The sequence below is a fragment of the Lissotriton vulgaris genome, chromosome 11 (assembly GCF_964263255.1).
Source record: "Lissotriton vulgaris chromosome 11, aLisVul1.2, whole genome shotgun sequence".
NCBI classification, from domain to species: domain Eukaryota; kingdom Metazoa; phylum Chordata; class Amphibia; order Caudata; family Salamandridae; genus Lissotriton; species Lissotriton vulgaris.
Window position 1 is genome coordinate 554993787 of NC_141699.1, and position 11376 is coordinate 555005162.

Consider the following 11376-nt stretch of genomic DNA (forward strand, 5'->3'; position numbering starts at 1 on the left):
AGAATTCACAAGCTCATCACTAAAATTTACTATAACACCTCATCAGGGGTAGCAAGCGCTCAATAAATGCAAACTGTTTTCCCTTTTCTATCCCTTCGGCTATCCTTCTCAATCCAAATAACTGACTAACATATCCACCACTCAAATTACTTTCATATTTCACTGTACTAATTCATCATCAAACCTTTATGGGTTCCTGAGTAACGTGCTACTCACCTAAAAAGCGCTTCAACACCCGATCAGAGGTAGCAAGCATTATATAAATGCAAACATTTTCCCTCTTCTATCCCTCAACTATCCTTCTGAATCCAAATTACTGACTAACATATCCACCACTCAAATTACTTTCATATTTCACTGTACTAATTCACCATCAATCCTTTATGGGTTCCTGAGTAACGTGCTACTCACCTAAAAAGCGCTTCAACACCCGATCAGGGGTAGCAAGCATTATATAAATGCAAACACTTTCCCTCTTCTATCCCTCCACTGTCCTTCTGAATCAAAATAACTGACTAACATATCCACCACTCAAATTACTTTCATATTTCGCTATACTAATTCACCACTAATCCTTTATGGGTTCCGGAGTAGCCTGCTGCTTACCGAAAAAGCGCTTCAACGCCTCGCATGGGGTAGTAAGCGCTATATAATTACAATACAAGCATGCAATTTCACCACAGCAAAAGCTCGCTAGTTCTTATCAGAAGCTCACAGGCTGGCCACAGGAGAAGTTGACATGCTCCGCACCAGTCACTACATCAGGACTCCCAAAGTCAACAAAAAGGAATCTATGCACTACGAAAACCCACCGTGATATAAAGTTTGCCGCAGAATAAGGTCACATCAAGGCCAAATGTAACGACCATTTTTTTCACTAAAGCAGAAACTCACACCCTTACCCACTGTACCCAAACTCACCACAGCCTGTGCAATGAATATCTGGGGTGTAGATGGTTGAGGGCTCACCTACAGACAGTCAGAGCAGATGACGGAATGTCACGTGACCTTCACACAGAACCCAATTGTTCTGTTTACAAAGCAGTACCCCAGATACCAATGGCAGGAATGTGCATTGTGTTCAAATGATCCTTCACATCACGCACACATACACATCCATAAAGGAGCGAACATACCAGGGCCCGCCCTACCTACTTTCCAAGGGCACTGCACGTGACCCTCTCGAACGCGCCAGCAGGGCCGCCAGGGAGAGGAGCTGTCCTGGTGGGAGTGACTCTGCCCCAACGCCACCGGCCTGTTACTGAGAGCCTCCTGGGTCTCCTCTCCTGTGCCAGGCTCTCACTCCCCCGTCTCCCTGCTGCAGTCTGGGCGCCAGAGCAGCCGAGGAAAGAAGAGCGAGAGGAGCCTGCCCTGCCCTGCCCCGAGGGTGCAGAGACACACCCTCCCCCTGACCTCCCACCCAGCAGGCAGTCACTCCCCGCTTGTCTCACTTCCCTCTGTCGCCTGTCTGTGCTCATGTCTTATCCCAAGCCCCTGCATTTTACACCCCAGGCAGAGGGAGGCGCTGGCAGAGCAGGGCAGTCAAGCGCTGCAGGGCAGCATCGGGCGCTGGCTGGTAGGACAGAGTCGGGCGGTGCTGGGCAGTATCGGGAGCCATCTCTGTAGGGGAGTGCGAGCCACTCTGTCCGGTGGGCAGTTAGAGGCACTGGTTGGCGCTGTCGGGTGCTCATGTCGATGGGCAGAGTTAGCGGTTGGCGCTAGAGGGCAGTGCCGCGTGCTGACGTTTGAGGTTTGAGGACAGTCTCAGACAGTGGTTGGAAGAGTCACGCGCTAGCACGCAAATTTCCAGTCTTAGCTATGGAGGGCAGTGGCAACCGCTGTGTGGGGTGGGCAGTGGCAAGCGCCGGCTAAAGGGGACAGTGGCAACCTCTGTGTGAAGTGGGCAGTGGCAAACGCCGGCTACAGGGGACAGTGGCAACCTCTGTGTGAAGTGGCCAGTGGCAAACGCCGGCTACAGGGGACAGTGGCAACCTCTGTATAAGGTGGGCAGTGACAAACGCCGGCTACAGGGGGACGGTGGTACGGAGGACAGTTGCACGGGGACAGTGGCAACCTCTGTATGAGGTGGGCAGTGGCAAGCGCCGGCTACAGGGGACAGTGGCAACCTCTATGTGAAGTGGCCAGTGGCAACCCCTGTGTGAGGTGGGCAGTGGCAAGCGACGGCTACAGGGGACAGTGGCAACCTCTGTGTGAGGTAGGCAGTGGCAAACGCCGGCTACAGGGGACAGTGGCAACCTCTGTGTGAGGTGGGCAGTGGCAAACACCGGCTACAAGGGACAGTGGCAACCTCTGTATGAGGTAGGCAGTGGCAAGCGCCGGCTACAGGGGACAGTGGCAACCTCTGTGTGAGGTGGGCAGTGGCAAGCGCCAGCTATGGAGGACAGTGGCAACCTCGGTGTGAGGTGGGCAGTGGCAAGCGCCGGCTACGGGGGACAGTGGCAACCTCTGTGTGAGGTGGGCAGTGGCAAGCGCCGGCTACAGGGGGACAGTGGCAACCTCTGTTTGAGGCGGGCAGTGGCAAGCGCCAGCTACAGGGGGACAGTGGTACGGAGGACAGTGGCACGGGGACAGTGGCAACCTCTGTATGAGGTGGGCAGTGGCAAGCGCCGGCTACAGGGGGACAATGGTACATGGGACAGTGGTACGGGGACAGTGGCAACCTCTGTATGAGGTGGGCAGTGGCAAGCGCCGGCTACAGGGGGACAGTGGCAACCTCTGTGTGAGGTGGGCAGTGCCAAGTGCCGGCTACGGGGACAGTGGCAACCTCTGTATGAGGGGGCAGTGTCAAGTGGGCAGGGTGAGGAGTTTGCCCGGGGCAGGGCTCGCCTAGTCGCACCACACTATTAATCGAATCGGAATTTCATCGAACCACTTACAAGGGAGTGGGGCTAGGTTTGAAGTTGGCGCCAAACAAGGTGTAGCCGCTCCTATAATTTGTTTATGGCGCCCAGGGCCGGACTGGGAACCAAAACTGCCCCCCCCCCCCCCCCCCCCCAAAGTGCTGCTGTCTCCACACAGCAGCCGGTACTCGTAATTCCTGTCTCCAACCCCAGCTTCACCCCGCGCGCCCCAGACCCCCACTCACTGTCCTACGGAGTCGTCTCCCTCTCTCCAGCCCTGGGCTCTACTGACACGAATCATTAGATCGCTCACGCTGGTACTACGCAGTCAGCAGGTGTGCTAGTTAATTAGTTAAAAGGCAGCAGCTATGACTACAATTCCCAGAACACACTGGGCTGGCTGATGACATCTCAAGGGTGACGCGCCTCCTGACATACAGCTGGGTATCAGTCCTAGAAGAGACACCCTGCACATTCATTCCTCAGTGCGGTCACTCAGTGCAAGCCTCCTAGTACAAAAGTCATCTCGAGTACAGAAAGTCATGGATGCCCGGTTTTCCAGAAATATGTGTGACTCGTTAGACTAGTGCGCCCCCCCCCCCCCCCCCACCAAGATTTGGGGCTTGTATTCTTACATAACACAGTACGAAACCAGGACTAGAAATTGCAGAACTCTAGAGGAAAAGCAGGACTGGACTACCTAGTCAACATGGCCCTGGACACTTGGCCGGTATAGGAAGTAGAACTACATATTCCCACGAGCCTTTGTAGACCAGGCCTGAAACTTCAAACCCCTAGTAATAAAAGTGCAAAGGGCCACAGACCTTTCAATCTCGTGTTTCCAAAATCCATGCTGAATCCAGCCCAGGGTTTTCACTTTGCCTCGTGGGATTTATAGTCTTGCTTTTTCCAGTGTAGAACAAAGGCTACATGACCCAACATGCAAAGAAAACAAACTGGGTTTGATAAGTTATTTTGATATGGAATTGAGAGCTATGAATCAGGCTGAGGAAAAATCAACTTTCTTGCTTGCTCAGAAGCACACTGTGTGTCAGCACATCGTGAGTAACTTGGAAATGTGATCAGAAGTGCGTGGACACCAAGAGTCGGTGTGAATGTTAGTCACATGCATGTGCCACTATCTTGTGACATGCAGCTGAGAACATCTCTTCTGTAGATACGTTTATCGAGGTGGGTCTGCAGTCTGCACCATCATGGTCTCCAGCTTTCCTACCCAGGTATAATACTTCCACTTCAGCCTCTGGAGACCAATCTCCTTAATGTTTCCAAGAGTGAATCTCATTTACAGTAAGGTGACCAGACGACTACACTTACCAATGACACACTACACTGACCACGGATCTTTCTTTTACAGAACATTGTCTTCTTTGTCTCAGACCTCTTTTTACTCTTCAGATCCCCCAAAACAAGCTTTTCTAAACCCTCCCTTTGACTTGTCCCCCTACACCTCCCATTTACTCATCCCCCTCCACCTCCTTTTACTCATCCCAAGCCTCCTCCTACTGCTATGACCTCCAAAACAAACAGAAACAATCTAAATCCTTCCCTTCTATCCCTCCACTATCCTTTTCAATCCAAATGGCAGACCAACATGTCCATCACTCAACTTAATGTCATATTTCACTATACTAATTCACGACTAATCCTTTATGGATTCCGGAGTAGTATGCTACTCGCCGAAAAAGCACGTTGACACCTCGTCAGGGGTAGTAAGCGCTATATAAATGCAATTACAATACAATACAATACGTTCAGTTGAATCAAATTAGGTGAACCTGAGCTACAAATCCCAAAATGCATTAGTCTGTTGAGGGAAAACAAAATAAGGTTGGGTCAGTATGATGATGTAGCTTTGATCCCTTTTGACAAGAGCACATCCGAAGGAAAGATGCTTCATCACTCTATAAGAATAGCGTAGTAGAGGTCCAGAGCAGTGCCTAATTTGAGCAGGTGGTTTCTTAATCATTAACACAGGTGCTTTTCATTAAGTGATTTGCCCAGAATCACAGGTTGTTAGCCGACGAGACTCTAACTCAGCAACTCTGGCTGTTACGCCACATCTCCCCACTATGTCATGGTAACTAATTCATCCAACTCGATAGGCGGTGAAGGCTAGGAGGTATGCGCACTGGTGTGTAATACTGGTTAGTCGATTAGGTAATTCATCCACGCTCAACTTTCAATGGTCCTACTGCCACTGGGCCACTAATCAAACAGAATTCATAGCCTATCCTAAAAGGAGCGCCTTGGTTCACAATGTTCACAAATCTATTATTTAAGTAATGGTTTCGTGCAAAAAAAGGTTCATAGGCAGTCTTTGATGAATTTCAAACTCTGTGGTTTATTTCAAAAACCTTTCAAATTGTTAGATCCACACAATCTAGTAACAAATCAATCAGCCAACGTGTTTCGTCCACACTTGGACATCAACAGGGCTCCAAATTATGTATTGATAATCTGCTCAGAATTTCCTGTTCCATCCTGTTTTGCACAATACCATTACTTGAGTGATAGATTTGTGAACATCGTGAACCAAGGCGTTCCTCTCATGGTAAGTAATTGGCTTTGTTTTAGGCGGACCTAACAGGAGAAATGGGCTGGTGCAAAGTTCCTCCTGATGAGAGCTCAGGCACTTTTTTTTTAATTACAAATTAACCACTAGAGTGAATCCTTTGCACTAATGGATACAATGAAACCACAGATGTTCAGGCCCGAGGACTGAGCATGAAGGAGCAAATGATACAGAGACATTGCTAATCACTTGCTCCTGTCTGTACAGTTCTCAAGTTTCCTGGACCCATGCATGAGCAGCACATCCGGCTGATGTTTTTTCTTTGGATTCTGGGACTTGCAGCCCTGATTTAATAATTGTATTGTTTAACAAAATCGGTGTAGCTCTCAATACACCTGTGTGGAGTATTGAATTGCTAAGGTGCCTGAGTGGCAAACAACATTGTGCAGGGTGTGTGGTTGTCTGTTTTGAGCCAATATGGGAAGTGTTCATGTCAGGTGTGATGACCGTTGAGGTGTATTGACCATGTTATGGGACATTGGGTTGGCAGCGTGATAGATGAGGAATCTGGAGTATTAGATGCACATTTTATAATTCTGTGGAATGCTGGAAGCTCTGCCGTCCCCATCTACAGATGCACAGCCTAGCATGCAGCCTACATGGAGAAAAGACAGAGTGCGCAATACTGGTTTGGTCGACCCCAGAGGGCCACCCAAACAGTCAGCACCCTTAGCAGTGCGCAAGCCACTCCTCTGCCCTAGAGCATCCCTGCCAACCCGTCCACCCCCAACCAAACACTTCTGCTTTCTCACAGTGCGAGAAGCACAGGTAGCTTTACCATTTTATGTTTCTGCTTCTCGCACTGCGAGAAAGCAGTGGGGCGACACTCCTTTGCCCTAGTGGAGGAGCCGCCTCTGCAGCCTCGTGTACCCACCAACGCCCAGATACATCTCCCTGTTGATTCGCCCAGCTCCAGACATTGCCCAGGAAGTTAACCGCCTACAGATATATCATCCATTTCAACCACCAACACCAGATACACCACCCATTACAGCCACCCATCGCCAGATACATCACCCAATAAGTCACCCACACCAGTTATATCCCCTAATGCAGTAATCCACATATAGATACAACAACCATTACAGCCACCCATCTACCAAAAAGTCATCCAATAAGCCACCAACACCAATTACATCACCCATCTCCAGATACATCACCCAACACAGAGATCCACCTCCATATATTTCACACAAGGCAGTCACTCCCTACAGATACAACACACAGTGCAGTCACCAACACCAGATGCAGTCACTACCTCCAGATCAATCAATGCCTCCAGATACATCACACAGCTCAATCACTACCTCCAGATACATCACACAGTGGTGCAGCAACCCACCTGTATATAGATCATCCAATAAGTCATTAACAGCAGTTACACCATCCATCCCCATATACTTCACTCAGTGCAGTGCCCAATACCAGATACATCACACAGTTCAATCACTACCTTTAGATACATCACACAACGCAGCCCCCATTTCTAAATACATATTCCAATAAGTCACCAACACCAGTTATATCCCCTAGTCCATTAGTCCACCTGTAGATACATAACCCATTGCATCAACCCATCTCCAAATAAGTCATTCAATTAGCCACCAACACTAGTTACATCACCCATCTCCAGATAAATCATCAGCGTAGTGACCCATCTCCAGACATAGCACAGTCACATCCATTACAGATACATCACACATTCAATAACTACCTGCAGATACATCACACAGTTCAATTCCTACCTGCAGATACATCACACAGTTCAATCACTACCTCCAGATCACTCACTGCCTCTAGATACATCACACAGCGAGGATACCCACCTGTATATGCATCATCAATAAGTCACAAACACCAGTTACAGCACGCATCTCCAGATAAATCACCCAGCGTAGTGACCCACCTCCAGATATATCACACAGCACAGTCACCTCAATTACAGATATATCACACAGTGCAGGCACCAATACCAGATACATCACACAGTTCAATCACTACCTGCAGATACATCACACAATTCAATCATTACCAGCAGATACATCACACAATTCAATCCCTACCTGCAGATACATCACACAGTTCACTCACTATCTGCAGATCAATCACTGCCTCCAGATACATCACACAGTGCAGTCACCAATACCAGGTGCAATCACTACTTCCAGATCAATCACTGCCTCCAGATACATCACACAGCTCAATCACTACCTCCAGATACATCACACAGTGGTGCAGCAACCCACCTGTATATAGATCATCCAATAAGTCATCAACAGGAGTTACACCATCCATCCCCATATACTTCACTCAGTGCAGTCCCCAATACCAGATACATCACACAGTGCAGTCACCAATACCAGGTGCAATCACTACTTCCAGATCAATCACTGCCTCCAGATACATCACACAGCTCAATCACTACCTCCAGATACATCACACAGTGGTGCAGCAACCCACCTGTATATAGATCATCCAATAAGTCATTAACAGCAGTTACACCATCCATCCCCATATACTTCACTCAGTGCAGTCCCCAATACCAGATACATCACACAGTTCAATCACTACCTGCAGATACATCACACAACGCAGCCCCCATTTCTAGATACATATTCCAATAAGTCACCAACACCAGTTATATCCCCTAATCCATTAGTCCACCTGTAGATACATAACCCATTGCAGCAACCCATCTCCAAATAAGCCATTCAATTAGCCACCAACACTAGTTACATCACCCATCTCCAGATAAATCATCAACGTATGACCCATCTCCAGACATAGGATAGTCACATCCATTACAGATACATCACACATTCAATAACTACCTGCAGATACATCACACAGTTCAATTCCTACCTGCAGATACATCACACATTCAATAACTACCTGCAGACACATCACACAGTTCAATTCCTACCTGCAGATACATCACACAGTTCAATCACTACCTCCAGATCACTCACTGCCTCTAGATACATCACACAGCGAGGGCACCCACCTGTATATGCATCATTAATAAGTCACAAACACCAGTTACATCACGCATCTCCAGATAAATCACCCAGCGTAGTGACCCACCTCCAGATATATCACACAGCACAGTCACCTCAATTACAGATATATCACACAGTGCAGGCACCAATACCAGATACATCACCAGTTCAATCACTACCTGCAGATACATCACACAATGTAATCATTGCCAGCAGATACATCACACAATTCAATCCCTACCTGCAGATACATCACACAATGTAATCATTGCCAGCAGATACATCACGCAATTCAATCCCTACCTGCAGATACATCACGCAATTCACTCACTATCTGCAGATCAATCACTGCCTCCAGATACATCACACAACGAGGGCACCCACCTGTAAATGCATCATCCAATAAGTCATCAACACCAGTTACATCACCCACCTCCAGATGAATAACCCAGCGCAGTAACCCACCACCAGATATGTCATAATGTGCAGTCACCTCCATTACAAATACATCACTTTGTGCAGTCAACAACCCCAGACACACCACAGTTCAATCACTTCCTCCAGATACATCAGACGGTTCAATCACTACCTCCAGATACATCAGACGGTTCAATCACTAACTCCACATACATCAGACGGTTCAATCACTAACCCCAGATACATCAGGCGGTTCAATCACTACCTCCAGATACATCAGACGGTTCAATCACTAACCCCAGATACATCAGGCGGTTCAATCACTAACTCCAGATACATCAGACGGTTCAATCACTAACCCCAGATACATCAGGCGGTTCAATCACTACCTCCAGATACATCAGACGGTTCAATCACTACCTCCAGATACATCAGACGGTTCAATCACTACCTCCAGATACATCAGACGGTTCAATCACTACCTCCAGATACATCAGGCGGTTCAATCACTACCTCCAGATACATCAGACGGTTCAATCACTACCTCCAGATACATCAGACGGTTCAATCACTACCTCCAGATACATCAGACGGTTCAATCACTACCTCCAGTTACATCAGACAGTTCAATCACTACCTCCAGATACATCAGACGGCTCAATCACTACCTCCAGATAACTCACACAGTAAGATCACCCGCCTCTCTATACATCATCCAATAGGTCACCAACATTAGTTACATCACCCACCTCCAGAGCTGCCACCCAACTCCTTAAAATTCACTCGATACACCCATTCCTCCCCACAGATTCATCACTGAGCACCCTCATCCATGTAAGGGGATATTTGTAATGCACTAACATGACTGCTTCAGAGCGAGGCTTTTCAGTGACGAAAAGAATGGCAAGGACGAAACTGTCCGACTACGCACCACACACAAAAAAACAAAAAATCAGAAAGAGAGCTGTAAGCAACAAAAACACACTGCGCAGCAGCAGAGTGCGAAGTCCTTGTGTAGCTAATGACCCGAGTATAATTCTGGCTTCAACATTTGACCAAAAAGGTCTTGTGTCCTCCTGCCTCAACCTGTAAATGTGTAAAGTAAATAAGTAAAAAAAAAATAAAAAAAACAGTAAAGTGTTCTCTGAAACTGGCCCAATTACATTATTCCCACCAGCATTCTGTTTTTTGTAAGACTGTCTCGACCCACATCAGACTGTGCCGGGCACTTCATTCTATTTTATTTTATTATTTCAGGCATTTGATACAGCAAAGCTTTAGCTCCATGAAGCAGCAGCGAGCATCTACACGTTTAGCTTTTGCACCGTTCTTCACACATTTACTGCATTTGCAAGAAAATGAAAAGAGTCGAGTCTGGTGCGTGTATTTGTAGGCTTTCATTTGTTGATGGTTCTTCGAGAGAAACGTGCAGCTGTCATCCTCTGTGGGTGCAGTTTAGCCTTTGAACCAATGTGCCGTGCCTTGAGCTTTGTTCAATGGCTCTGCTGGTAAATTAATGTTGTGTTTCACGAAATCTATTTCAGGGTCAGGCATTTGATGCAATTGTTTGCATGGATAGCACTGCGCTGAAGGACTGGAATAGGTCATAAATTCCACTAGGCCTCAGTACATCTTTTCTCCTTTGGGAGTCTTCACACCTCAAGGGATAGTCCTTGCTCCCAAGGAAACGTAAACACAGTGATGAAAATGAGGCAGTCTGGTAAACAATGTTGCACATTTGTTTTTTTTCCATTAACTCTGTTGCAAGATGATAACAAAGGAAACATTTCATTATTTTGAAAGTAAGAAAAATTGAAACAAGTAAATATACCAACATCACAAATAGCTAATTTATATTTTTCAGAGAATTAATTCTGCGACTGTAATTTTAGAATGTGCCAAGGCATGCAGAGTGTTTTATAATTCGGGTTCAGACAGTAAACTGTCCCTTTTGCGTGGGCACCCCGGATTTCTCACCTTTAGCTGTATCATATATTTTTATTACCCCCGCTAACCATTAATAAAATGCCTGTGCTCCCTTTCTAAAAATGGTCGAATTGGCATACTCCAAATTGGTACATTTAACTTACCTAGATATCCCTTGTATATGGTACAAGGTCTACTCGGGGCCTGGAAGTTAAACACCACTAGTGGACTGTCACACCTATTGTGCCATCCACGACAGTGACATTGTAAAACGCTTACCATTGTAGCTAGACTATGATACATATATATTTATGTGATCAAGGCAGCATGTCTGGTGGCCAAAACGTGTCATTTGACGCTTGAATAAATCATCATTTACTTTCAAATTTGCCCACGGAGTCTGTTTCCTGGTGTTGCGCCGTTCTGGTGGATGGTTGTACCCCTGGGATCCTGTTGTGGAATATATAAATGTATATATATATTCTAATGGGGCTAAAGTGTTTAACTCCTTCGACGCTCATGACGAGCTCAGCTCGTCATGGTGTACACCTCCATACACTCATGACGAGCTGAGCTCGTC

General features: G+C 47.0%; 1 protein-coding gene across 2 annotated transcripts in view; it reads right to left on the reverse strand.

Annotated features, from left to right (window-relative positions):
- PDLIM2 (PDZ and LIM domain 2) overlaps nt 1-1470 on the reverse strand; it is a 222616-nt gene extending 221146 nt beyond the window's left edge. The window contains exon 1 of one of the 2 annotated variants that reach the window (XM_086943624.1): nt 1156-1470. The gene's annotated coding sequence lies outside the window, so the exon portion shown is untranslated. Of the gene's footprint in view, nt 1-1151 lie in introns of both variants that reach the window. The other variant, XM_086943625.1, reaches the window with a different exon arrangement.
- Between the last annotated feature and the right edge of the window lie 9906 nt (nt 1471-11376).